A 14,425-nucleotide genomic window follows, 5' to 3' on the forward strand; every position below is an offset into this window, starting at 1 on the left:
GCCTTTTTCCTTGGAAAGACCCACAGAGCACTCCTAGGCACATTCCCACCCTGCTAAGTGGTTTATCTACAAATAACAGGAGAGATCTGCTGTGCCAGGTGTCCCTGACTCAGTCAGGCTAGGTGGAGACCCATAGCAACCCCCTAGCAGCCACCAATCAGCATGAGACAGGGAAATACCTGGGATGCCAGATGACCCTCCCAGTACTTTATGGTTATTGAGAAACCATGTAGTTCAGCACATACACCCCTCTTGGCTTAAATCAATCAGTTCAAATGAATACCCCTTTTGTACTGACCAATCACCCCTACCCAACTTGTTCCCTCCAGTGAATGTGTTAATCATGTTTTAGAGTTGTTACTTGATTTTCCCGCGGTGTGTGATGATTTGCTAAGAGATGCTATGATGTATGTGAAGTCCCTGCCTTCTCCAAAGAATGCATAAAACTGCTGCAAACCCTGGGCTCGGGGCCTCTCAGCGTCACCAGTTGCTGTGTGTGCGCGCGCAGAGGACCAAGCTAGCTTGCAATAAACACCTCTTTGCTGCTTACATCGATCTTGGATCTCTGGTGGTCTTTGGGGGTCCCGAATTCGAGCATAACAGTCACATGGTACAGGCAAATGAATCAGGACTTTGGTCTCCACATTACAGTTTCACCAGCTCACCCTTAGATTCAGACCTACTCTCCATTCCAAGAGAAACACCAAAGAAGTGTTAGGGCAGAGTGAGGTTAGGTTCTGGGTGCAGCTTCAATGTGAAGGTTTGCCCTTTGCTTGATGTTCACATTCTGATCCTTTCACTCCACTTAATCATTCAACAAATAGGCCTATGATAAGACTTCAGAGATTACTAACTCACCTCTCTAATGGAAAAAGGCTCACATACAAACTCAAATAAAAAGCATGTGGCAGATTCTGCAGAGGCACATGGGACCACAAAGGAAGAAGTAATAACAAGAGGTATTAATGAAATGAGTCTGTCAGAGGAGAGACCCTCTGGGTGATGAGAACTGACAGGCAAAGAGGGAATGGGAATTGCTGGCTGTAGGGCTCAGAAGACAGGTCAGAAGCATTTGGAAGATCAAAAGAAAACCCAGTGTGTGTTGAAAGAGGGACCAGGAAATAAAATCAGTGACTGGAATCAGATTATTGAAAGCCTTATATATGGTATCAAAGGGTTGAGCACAGGAGGGTCTTAAGAATTGGGAGTTAGCAAAAGCCTGGTTTAAAAAGTTAAAAGACTGCCACTATAACCTATGAAAAGAGATGAGGCATTGGCAGTGAGAACAAGAGTCAAGCACTTTGATTCCAGGTTTAGAGACCAAATTCATAATATGTGGTGATAAGATGGAGTAATAGAGATGGAAAATTAAGGTTTTTATACATGTAACAGTGTGGTGAAAAACTTATCTATTCATTGAGATAACACTGTTCTCAATCACTTAAGCAACAAGGATTTTTAGAATCATCTTTTGTACAAGTATCTTTAAAACGTGTTTTAGTGGAGGAAAAGTTCTCTCCTTCCCAGCATCCAGAAGGGGAAAGAATATGGAAGAATGTCAATGGGAGGGTCATGTATGCCATGATTTGGTCATGACACACACCAATCTCACTCACAAACCACTGGCCAGAGCTGTCACATGGCCACACTCATCTGTGAGAGAAGATGAGAAATGTGGTCCAGCATATACCAGAAGTAAGAGAGACAACAGAAGCAGCTTTTTCCACAAGCAGAAATGATCCCTTGTGGTAGGTAAAACAATCTGGCCCTAAAGATATCCACATCCTAAACCCCAGAACCCGTGAAGATGTATCTTACATGAAGAAGAGACTTTGGTGATGTAATTAAGGATATATATCTTGAGATGGGAAAATTCTTTCATGATGTAGATGTGCCTAACATAATAATACAAAGCTTAAAAGTACGTTAAAGAGATTAGACTGAAGGAGGAGAGAGGTTCAAAGCTTGAGAAGCACTCAGCCCACATTTTTCAGCTTTGAAGATGCAGAAAGGATTGTAGCCAGTCATGAAATGTGGGCAACCTTAGAAGCTGGAGATGGCCCTGAGCTGGCAGCCACCGTGGAAAAAGGGATTTCTATTCTAAAACTTAAACAAACAGGAAATTATGTCTTCCCCTATAAAAGGAAACACAGCCTTGCCAACACCTTGACTTTAAGTCAATGAGATCTCTGGACAGATTTCTGACCTACAGCACTGTAGTATAATTTCTTTGTGTTGTTTAAGTCACTGTAGTTATAGTGATTTGTTATAGCAGAAAGAAAACTAATGCATCCTTGCTTCAGGCAGGCATGCTTTAAGTAATCACTAAACATTCAGGAACAAATTTCCAGGAAACAGTTGGGAATGTAGATTTGGGAACCATGGTGATTAAACCCACAGAAATGGATGAACTTTCCCAAACAATTTGGATCAGGAAGAGTTGAGAACGAAGAGCTGAACCCTATAGAACAACAGCCTTCAGAGATCCAGTGGGATGACAGAAGTCAGAGGAGTTACCTCCAAGGTGATCACATCAGCAGATCAGCAAAGCATATGTGACGGCTTCCAAAAAGGGAGGGATCTTCGGTGCTAAGTATTATAGGAAGGGAAGCAAATGGGGCCTATGTTCATCCTCCATTCAGCTGCTGTTATTTGCCACATCACTAGTCTCTCCCACTTAGAAGAAAGCTCTTCAACCTATTCCCCTATGGACCAATGGTTTTCCCATCAGTAAGGTGATACCGAGGGGATCAAAGTGTTAGTGCTTTTTCTTTTCCTCAGCTTTAGGCTTCTCGCCAGTGCTTTGGGTACCCCTTCCTCTTAGAAGGTTTCAGAGAGTGAGCATAAGTGTCAGATCCTAAGAGTGGAGACTCGGGTGAACCTGAATTTTCTCTACAACCCGAGATCTGATTGTGGTTCCCAAGATCTGATTTTGGTTCTGTTAAGTCCTAGGAAACTTTTCAGGGAGCTCTCTCTATATACCTAGTGTGCCCCTATTGTTGAATTCTAACAGAAACCAAGAAGCATCATACTAAGTGATAGATTTTCTTTCTTCGAAACACAAAGTGTTCATTTTCAATTCCAGGAAGATGGAGCAGACATACTTTCCTCTATTTCTCCCACTAAATTTTGTGTGTGTCACAAGCCATCCATGGGCTGTGTGTGTGAACTATTGCACATAATAGCCATATGAGAGGATAGGCCTGGCACTGAAAATCCCTGTCAGGGATTGATGGCTTGATGCAGGTGTGCCTCCTCCTCTAGCCCTGCCTAAGACCCCACACAGCACCTAAAGTGGGTGTGACTTGCCAAGATTCAATCAATCTTCGGACCACAAGACATCCAGAAGCAAGACTCTACCCTTGAAACCTTATTCCTGCCTTATTTGGTGAAGAACATTCTATAAAAAATCCTTTGTTAATCCCCCTATAAATAAACAGATCTCAGTTTCTTGTGCTCTTTCCAGTGCTCTCTCTTTCTAGCGTGGAAGCTGACTCCCAAGCTCAAAGAGCCGTCCTGCCCCCATATGAAAATTATGTATGTGTTGCATAATTTCTTGCCACCTTCTTCTTAGCTCAAAGTTGCAGCCAGCTTGTTTAAATTCAGTTTATCTTGTCTAAGCAGATCGTGGTCAAGATATATGAGGGGAAAAAAATCTTCAAGTCAAGAAAACACAGACACACCAATGTATCCAGGGGACGACAGTCAGCATCTCATTAAGGGGTTGCCCAGGATAATCCAAGCCACCCTAAAACTTACAATCTCAAATAAATTAGTGAATAACAAAGCAAAAATACTCAGAAATATATTTACACAAGATGAAGCCCCTGATAGATCTAGTCCACATGGGTTTTGGAACTAGACAAAGGGAAAATGGCCCCGGTGGTTTATTTAACGGGGTACATCAAAGGCAGGGATAAGGTTTCAAGGGTGGAGTCTTGTTTCATGATTTCTTGCACTTGATAGACATCTGGCAGATTGATTGACATCTTGGCAGGTAACACCCATATCAGGTGTTGTGTAGGCCTTGATTGACATCTTGGCAGGTCACACCACAGAGCGGGAAAAAGATTCACATTGTCCCTGAGCACTTGACAAGAGAAAATGTCCATGGTCCTTCCTAGACACAAAATGTCTCTATCCATGAGGCTTCCATGCACGGTGACCCATGTGCAACCCTTGGACAGGTCCTGACACCAAGGATCTCAGGCTCTTAAAGAAGCAATTTAAAAGAAAAAAGAAAGTTGTATAGATACACACAGAAAAATACATAACACAACAAAGCCTTTTCTCTTGAGCCAAGTACCAGGAAAAGAGGAAGTCTATCAAGAGAAAACCTTGAGACAATAAGCTGTATACTCCAGAGAAAACACCAGAGAAAAGTCCATGACCACTCCCACAGCAGCAAAGTCTGAATGAGGATTTTTCTAGACATTCTCATAAGCTCTAATGAGTCCCCTAACCTCTTTGTAATAAGGGCTATCAGGAAAGGCTGGTAATGAATCCTTGCCTTTTAACACACCCCAAGTAGATCCAGGACTTTCACCCACATCCAGCAGTAATGAGGCACTCCTCACCCTCCCTAGGGAGTGAGGGTATTACAAGAGGCTGCTGGAAAGTCAGGACTTTCCCAGAAAGTCAGCATATCCCAGAAATATGAGGCCACTATCTGTGCTTTCAGTGGAGACTACAATGGAAAACAGTAAGAGAGCCAGTATGGCCTAGGTGGATACCTAGTGGGGATCTGCAACTCTTGACACCACCCAATTGTAATGAAAAGCCCATCCCCTCTTGGGTATCAAGGGAGGAACCTGGACTTCCATCTCTACCCTTCAGCAATGATCCAGCACCCCACAGGCCCTCTCTGAGGCCCTTTGAACTTAAGAAAGTTCTATGTGCCCTCATCATTATCAGACTTAGCATTATAAAACCGTGCACCTGCCATTAACCGATGGAAGAATGATTGCTGTAAAAAGTCCAAGGTTGAGCTCCTCCTGCAAACCCCAACTCTCCTCAGATCCTTTTTAACTTTCAGTTTAGAAATGTTCAAACAAAAACAAAATAAAATGTAATGAACCCAGATGCATCCATCACTAGCTTTAAAAATTACCAACTCCTAGCCACTTCATGCTATCCAAGTTCCTACCTACTTCTCCCTACCTACTTCTCCACAGCCCTCCACATGATTTTGAAGCAAATATCAGTCATTCTATTGTTTCACCTATACATATTTCATAGATACATATAAAAGAGGATACTTTGAAAAATAACCACAATACTGTTATAATTTCTTTAAATATGAATAATACTTATGTTGTATCATCAAACATCCAGTAATTGTTCTCTTTTCTACAACTGTCTTACACAGACAATATATGTTTAGTTTGTATGTTTAATCAGCATTCAGATAAATCCCAAACATTATTAATTAATTGATAACTCTGAAGTGATTTTTAATCTACTGTTCTCTCTCCCTTTTCTTGCAATTTTGTGTTGCTGTTGTTGAAGAAATAGAGTCAATTTTCTGGTAGTTTCTCACAATTTTCCTTGTTGCTGGCTGAATCTCTTTTAACATATTCCTCTATCCCTTTATTTCCTTTGGTCTAGAGGTTTGATCAGATTCAGGGACTTCTTTATTTGGTTGGCTGGTTTTGGGTTTTGGTTTTGGTTCTGGTTTTGTTTAGGGAATGACAATGACATCTTTACTCCACTGATTACCAGGAAAGCTTTCATAAAGGAAAAATTGTGTCAAGCATTTGGCAATACTCAGGTTCAGGCTAAGTGCTTTATATTCTTCCTCTTTACTGGTTTACGTAAAAAATTAAAAATGAGGTTATTCCCTAACACCCCCAAATGAGGTAGCTAGCAACATTACGAGTTCATTTATTTAAACATATGAAATTTGTATGTGTCCATTGCAGTTGTAAATCTCACCGAGCCTTCAATCTGCCTCCGAGGAGTCTCTCCTTTTCTCCTGCCAGAACCAGGTGTAGTTGAAGTGTCCTCACTACTGATCAGGAGAAATCTTGTCAAAAATCACTCCCTCCTCAACCCCAAATCTGCCCAGTCTCCTAGACTGGTTCCTCCTGGTTCCTTTGTGTGGCTAATGGGATTTATGTGTCGTTCATGAATATTTACAAGCCTTTGGTTTTTCTGTGCCAAGATTTCAGGACCTAAGAAAATACTAGTCCTCATTCTTCAGAAATTTCAATGTTTCTAATGGGTCACGGTCACACGGGCTCCATGTTTAACTTCGATGTATCCTAAATGAAAGCCACTGCCAGGAGGGCGGCAAGGGGGCCAGAACGAGTGACACCGCATCAGCCCAGGCTTCTGGAGCGGAACGGGCGCTGCGCTGCTGTGGTTCGCCAGCCTTGGTTCTGCGGGTGCCACGCGGAGTAACTGCGGCCGCTGTCGTCTGGGGCTTCGTCTAGCGGCCACGCGAGTGTGGACTTCGGGATCTATTGGCCGAAGTATGGAAGGAACCGCAAGGCGAGAATGCACGCCTCCGCCCTCCAGCTGCGGGGAGAGGAGCAGAGGAGCGGCGGGGATTGCCAGTGACCTTCCAGAGAAGGATGCTTGCCTTGTCCTCTGACGCAAGGCGGGCGCGCTCCCCCTGCGCTGCCTGCGGATCGGCGCCGGGTCGCAACCGAAGGGCAGAAGCCAAATCCCAAATCTTGGCGTCCAGGTAGTGAGAACTTCAGGTCCCTCTCTGCTTCGTCCCCTGGGCAGTCACGCCTGCATTGTGAGCTATATAGTATGTCCTTTTCAGAGAAGACCAATTTCCATGCGGCGGTGTGAAATTCATTTTTCCTGAAAAGTTAGAGAATTCTCTAAGTAGGGCTAAAACAGAATAGATTTGTCAGGCCCTTGGTGCTTCTGGAAATGGCAATCCACGGTGAGGCATAAAGCCTTTTAAGCTCACAGGCAAATCCGGTCCAGCTTGGAAGCATCCCGGGACCTAAAACCTTCATTCTCAAATACTTTACTCCTGTAGCTTCAGCGTTTTCCGGGATATTTTGTCTTTTCATCTTTGAGATTGGTGTTGGGATTCCTAGTAGTTACTAGGAATATATATATATATATATATATATATATATATATATATATATATATATATTTCTATGAAAGAAACAGAAATGGGCTTGAGAGGAGAAAGGATCTCTAAACTTTAATGAAAGATTTCTATCTCACTTCAATTTAGGTTTCACCAGCCCACGCAACAAATGGGGCCACACTGAGCACATTGCTGGAAGAGTCCAGCTTGTGGTGTCAGTTTACTGTGCCCCATGGGGCTTCTTTTCCCATATTTGAGTTTCCCTTGCTATTGAAAGACTATCATTGTCCACCAAATATCCACAAGCTCCTCTTTTTTCTAGCCTCCTTTGCAGTTAGTTAGCATTATGACTTGGTCTGGTCAAAGACATATGGGTGTATCATAAGGTACTTTCAGACCTAGCCCTTAAAAATATTCTATGAAATCTTCCAGCCTTTTCTTCCCCTACAGTGGTAACTCTGAATGCCACACATTTCAGTTATGGCTACCATATAGAAGAATGAAAACTGACTTTTATTGAGGATTATGTAAACAATCAATAAATCTTGGGCCATCAGAATGGAAGGTTTAGTTGTTCCTGAAGCCTACTCTTAACTAATCTTAACTAAATTATTATCCCTTTCCAGTGTTTCTGGGTCTTTTGGGGTATTCTCTAGGGCTACTCCAGGATGTGTGTGTGTCTACATTGCTACATTTCTGTCACCTTCCCTCCAGTTTAGAGTGGATTTTTGTTTGTTGTTTATTTTGCAGTGCTAGGGATTTAACCATAAGCTAATGCTAGGCAAGCACTCTACTACTGAGCTATAACCCAGCCAGTTAGAGTACTTTGTACAGATAGATTACTTCCAGAGTTGTAGGAAACCTGGGACACACCTTGTAGACCCAGATGAAGACTCAAGTCTTTCCTGTAACTTCCCCTAGCCTAGACAAAAGCAAGTCATCATGTTTTCTTAAGACTTTATTATTAGGGGAATAACCCTAGCACTTGCTACTTTTGACACTCACAGGCCCTGGGTGGTTTCATGAGGCCCCTGCAGGGCACTCCATCCCCACCCCTACTATCACTTAACCTCCTCCCTTGAAGTGCTTCTCTGGGCTTTGAGAGAACACTTGACTCAGCCTAAAGCTGCAATTTCAAGTCCTTGGGTCCTGGCTTTCTCTTCCACTCTTTTCAAGAAACCCAAAACCTATAGGAGTGTAACCACAGTGAAAATAGTTAATGTTTATATAATATTTACTCACACTAATTTAATTTTCACAGCAATCCTATGAAATAAGTACTGTTATTATCTATTTTTACAGATGAGGAAATTCGAGACCCAGGAAAGTTAAGTATCAGCCCAAAGTTACATAACTTACCAGTCCTTTAAGAGACACAAGGCCCAGTACTGATTCAAGAGAAATAACTTGTACTAGGTTGCCATTTATTTCCCTACAGCTAAAAATAACTGAATTAGTCCACTTGCATAATGGGAAATTCAATTTTCTTTTTCATTTATACTTTACCAAAAACTAAAATGATAATAAGTACAAGGACAAATGATAAGAAGTAATGGCAAGGATGTGGATAAAAGGAAGCCCTTGCACATAGCCATTATGGAAAAGAGTATGGAAGTTCCTAAAAAGTTAAAGATAGTATTATTATATGATCCAGCAATCTCACTACGGGGTCCATATGAAAAGGAAATGAAATCAGTATGTTGATGAGCCATCTGTACTCCCTTGTTTATTGTAGCTGTATTTGCAAGAGACATTGAATCTCTAAGTGTCCAAAAACTAATAAATGTATAAAGAAAATGTGGTGTTGTGTATGTGTATATGTGTGTGTGTGTGTGTGTGTGTACACAATGGAATGTTTTTCAGCCATAAATAGGATAAAATCCTGTCATTTCTGGCAACATGGACAGAACCAGAAATCATCATTGAGTGAAATAAGGCAGGCACACAAAGGAAAGTACTGTATAATCTCCCTCATTGGTGGATCTAAAAAAGTTGATCTCAGAAAATTTGAGAGTAGAAATGGTGGTTACCAGAGACTAGGAAGAGTAGGAGGGAGGAGAGATGGGGAAAGGTTGATCAGTAGGTACTAAGTTATAATTAGGTAGAATCAAGAAGTTAATTAGGTAGAATCAAGTGTGCTATTACACTACAGGGCAACTACAGATAACAATAAGTATAAAGCTAGAAGAAAGTATGCTAAATGTTTTTACCATAAAAGAAATGATAAATGTTTTAGGATATAAATATATTTATGCTGATTTGAACATTATATAGTGTGTCCATGAATCAAAACATCACATAGTATCCCATAAGTATGTGCAATTTTTACGTTTTTATGTATCAGTTACATAAATTTAAATTAAAAAAAAATTCTTACTGCTTGTGTGCCAACACAACAATCATCTGCTTGGTGCTCTGTGGTCTCCGAGTTATAACTATATTATCTCCAGGAAGAGAAGGAGCAGCTGAGGTTTGATATGCAGGTGCTAAAAACAGAGCATCTCAAAAATACCAAAGACCAAAAAAAAGAAATACACACATACATATGCGCACGTGCACGCGCGCGCGCGCGCGCGCGCGCGCACACACACACACACACACACAGATGTCAAATATCCCAGCTTCAAAACTGCCCAATTGTGTGTCCTTGGACAATTTACTTACTTTCTGTTTCTCCATCTGTAGGAATGGGGATATATATGGTGCTTTCATCATAAAGTTGTGCAGAAGATTCAATATATCAAAATATATAAAGCACTTAATAATAGTACTTGGCACAAAATAAGTCCCCCAAAAGGTCTTGCCATTGCTAATTATCATTTTAGATGAAATTTCCAATCAAGAATTCTGGGAAAAAATAAATCTCCTTTGCATAGAGATCAGAAATGAGGTTGGCAGAAGGGCTGCTTGTTCCTTCTAGATTCCCCCCCAGGGATTGTGATTTATCCCTTAACAGTGTGGATGACTCAAGTTTTTCCAGGTTCATCCTCTCTCCTTTCCAGCTCAAAGCTCAACAGCGCCACCTGCCACACAGATTTTTATGTGAAAGAAATCCACTGTCCACACCAAAGAGCATGCAATAAAGAGGACAGCAACATTCAAAAGGTGAACTTCTTTAATTATATAATATGCTCTCACAGTGATGAAAAACTCCACAAAAGACATCAAGAAAATACTTGATCTCAGATCAGGACAGGCAGTCCCTAGAGGAGATCACTGAGGATTAACAAACAGCAAATGAAAATACATGCTTGGCCTACTCATTTAGAGAAAAAAATAAACCTGTCAAACTTAATCCCCAGGAGGCTTTTTACTTATGGTTGGAGGACCTCATAAATATAATCATTCTCAGGAACAGTTTAACATTCTGAATCAATTTAGGTTTTATTATGTTTAAATTAATTTTTGAATAACTAGTTCATTCTCATGATTGGAAATGCAAGGTATATAAAAAGGACGTGCATTCAAAATTCTCCTTCCCATCCTTCCCTTTCAGCAACCCAGGAACCTCCCCATATTACCATTTAATAAAGAGCCTTCTCTTTATTTTTTATTGCTAAAAGTAGTATAGGGTTGTTGTGCTCTTCCTCAAATTCATATATTTAAGTTCTAACCCAAAATACCCAACAACACGAACTTATTTGTAAATAGGGTCATTTCAGACATAATTAGTAAGTAGAGGTCATCCTGGAGTAGTTTGTGACCCTAATCCAACATAACTCTTTTCTTTGTAAAAGGTAGAAATACGCACATAAACACAAACACAGAGGTGATATGTCCACAAGGAACACCAAAGATTTTTAGCAAACCACCAGAAGCTAGGCAAGATTCTCTCTCACAGCCCTCAGAAGGAACCAACCCGTCTGACTCCTGATTTCGTACTCCAAGCCTCATGGACTGTGAGATAATAAATTTCTCTTTAAGCCACCTAGTTTGTGCTACATGTTACAGCAGCCCTGGCTAAGTAATACAAGTGGATGTACAATAAATCATTTAATCATTTCCCTATTTTGGACTTTTAGGTTTTCCCCAATCCTTTACTTTAAAAATGCTACAGTGAATAAGCTTTCCATGTACCATTTCACAATTACATGTGTGTGAGTTGGCTTTCTGTCACTGTGACAAATCCCTGAGATAATTCAACTTAAAGGTTTATGTAACAGTTTCAGAGATCTCAGTCCATGGTCACTTGACTCTACTGTTTGGGGCCTGTGGCAGCAGAGTACACCATAATGGGAGCATGTGATGAAGGAAAACTGCTTGCCTCACATGGCCATAAAGTAAGGAAGAATAGAGAGGAAGTAGTTGAGGTCCCAAAGTCCTTTTCAAGGGCATATGACCAGTGATCCAACTTCCTAGGCCCCACTTCCTAAGGGTTCTCTATCAGCTCCCAGTAGTGCTGCAGTCTGTCTTTAACTATGGGACTCTCAGGGACATTTCAAATCCAAACTATAGTAGTGTTACTACACCAGCATGGGGAAATTTCTAGAACAGAAATGCCAAGGATACGTGCATGTTAGTCTGTATTGTCCAGTCCCCTGGGTCAGTCTATGCTCCCTACAGCAGGCAGAAGAGTGCTTTCCCTTGTGATATGACTACCACACTGTGTTATCAAATTTTTGAATGCTTGTCATTCTGATAGAAATAGGGTATTTATGTGTAATTTGGATTTAAATTTTTATTGAGTCATTTGTATATACTTTTCTGTGAACCTATTTTTCTAGTGGGTTTTTCATCTTATCAGTTTTGGAGATGACCTTTGTGTATCAGGGAAATTTGCCTATAAAAGGCAAATATTTTTCCTAGGTAGTCATTTGATTTTTTTTTAACTTTGCTTATGGTGGTTTTGCCACAGAGTATTTCATTTTTATTTATTTGAATTGGCTATTCTTTACTTTTACAGTTCCTGGATTTGTTATAGGAAAAACAAGAAAAACAACCTTCTCTATTCCAATATGATCAAAGAATTCACCTGTACACTGGTGATGGTCAACGTATATACATTTCTATTTATCACTTATTTATTTGAGAGGGGGTTTCACCATGTTGCCCAGGCTGCTCTCACTCTCCTGGGCAACAAGCAATCCTCCTGCCTCAACCTTCTGAGTAGCTGGGACTACAGGCACATACTTCTGGCTTGTGTATGGCATTTTACACTTCATTCTTTTATATATATGTAGTTTATCCCAACATAAGGGCTAAGATTTCAATCTAACTTTATTTTTTTAATAAATAAACTTCCCAGTTGTTATATCTTTCTGCCCAAATTCGTCACCTTTATCAGATATACCCATAACCACATAGGTCTATTTTTAGGGTTCACTGATAAGCCTCAGAATTACACCAGCTTAATTATCAATATGCTTATTACCTGAAAATAGGATAGTGATACCCTTGTTTTCCAATATTTACATTCTACATTTTTTTCTTATCCAGTTGCAGGGGGTGTTGGTGAGTAACATCTCTTACTGTTTCTTTAATCTGTTTTCAATATTCCCCCCACTAAGCTTACTAGTGCTTTTAATTCTCCACTGTTGTTATTTTCTTTTGATCCAAGAATTTCTATTTTTGTCAACTATTCCAAGGAAAATATGGGAAGAACTTTGCACAGAATTATTTATTACAACACAGACTTATTTTTTAAGACAATTTTAAAGAATCTCACTGATTAACAACAGGAGAAAAGGAGAGTATAGTTCAATATAAAATTACAGACATAAAAATATTAATATTTTACATTTTCTTCCTACTTAGCTTGAAAATCCAGAGTGAATTTTATATTCACAACATATCTCAGTTCAGACTAGCCACCATGTGCTCAATAGTCAGATGTGAACAGTAGTACCATATTGGACAACTCTAAACACTACAATGATCTGTAAATATTCCAAAGAGACAGTGTTGGAAAAGTGTGTGTGCGCGTGTGTGTGTGTGTGTGTGTGTGTAAGCATAAGGACAAACAAAAGGTGCTGCAGTATTACAAGACTCATGAAGAGAAAAAACATTATCTAAAAATCATCTGAAACAATTTCTTAGGTTTCTCAATGATATCTCTCTCTCTCTCTCTCTCTCTCTCAAACTACCTTTTATTGAGCAAAGCCCTCCAACCTGGACATAAATATTTTAAACTTTGCTGCTGTCTTGGTTGGCAGGCCAGCTTAACGCAGCAGCCTTCAGTCTGAATTTTTCTGAAAGCTTAGAACTGCCCAAAGCTCCTTCTAGGGCTATGCTGTCCAATAACATGGTCACATGAGACTATTTAAATTAAATATAATTAAAACTTCAGATCCTCAGTTGCACTAGCCACATTTCAAGTGCTCAACAGCTACATGTGTCTAGATTACTGGTTAGGGCAGCTCTAGGAGAATCTCCTCCCAATCTTCAACTTGCTTGTGCTCCTATTCAAAACTTCCTGGCCTGAACAGGGTTTAAGGATCTGCTTCCTACTAGAGTTCACCACTGCCTGCTGCTCAAGGACAAAGCAAACCTCCCACTGGCCCAGACTTACTTTTGAGTATGTGGAATTCTGGCATGCAGTCCAAATACAACCAAAGGATTATTGCTACAAACAAAATTCCTATACTGCTATTTAAATGTAACATCACTCCACTGAGTTACTCTGTTTTGACTCAGACCTTCCATAGATACAAAAGAAAACTAAGCATAAAATTGATGCTGAGCCCCAGCTCATTCCAGCCATCAGTACAATTCACCCTAGTATAATTTGAACTTAAAAAAAAAGTTATACTTCCAAAGCATTTAAGTTTTGGTGTAAGAACTGAACATAAGATTTTACAACATACTTACACAGCTTTGTTAATAATAATTAACACTTTAAAGTAAGAAAAAAAATTGTGAAGTAATCATTTCATTATGGAGATGTCTGCTAGAGTGTGTTAAACCAAAATCCTAAACAACCAAGGGATCTATGGAAATAAGAGGGTTTATTGAGCCACTACAGATGCTAACCAGAAAAAGGTCCAACCAGATACTGGGATAATTTCCCCTAACTACCTATAGCAGGGCTATGTAATTGGAAAATTTTCCACCAGCACAGAGCCAAGAGCATTTTTAACTTTGGGGAAAGAAAGGACTCTACCCCACATTAGCTATAGAAAGACTGGTAGGGACAAGGCCAAGCCAGGCATTTTGGGGACAGAAGGATAGCCAGCAAGGAAAAGTACTTGTTGCTTCCTAAGTTTTGAGTTAAGGGTTTAATTATGAAGCCAGAATTATACAGGCAGTCAGTATAGACAGGTAAATGGAGTCAGGTTGGATCAAGGAAGCTAATTTTTTATTTATTTATTTTTATTGGTTGTTCACAACATTACAAAGCTCTTGACATATCATATTTCATACATTAGATTG

This window comes from Spermophilus citellus, assembly GCF_964194105.1.
Source record: "Spermophilus citellus genome assembly, chromosome: 1".
In the NCBI taxonomy this organism is placed as follows: Eukaryota; Metazoa; Chordata; class Mammalia; order Rodentia; family Sciuridae; genus Spermophilus; species Spermophilus citellus.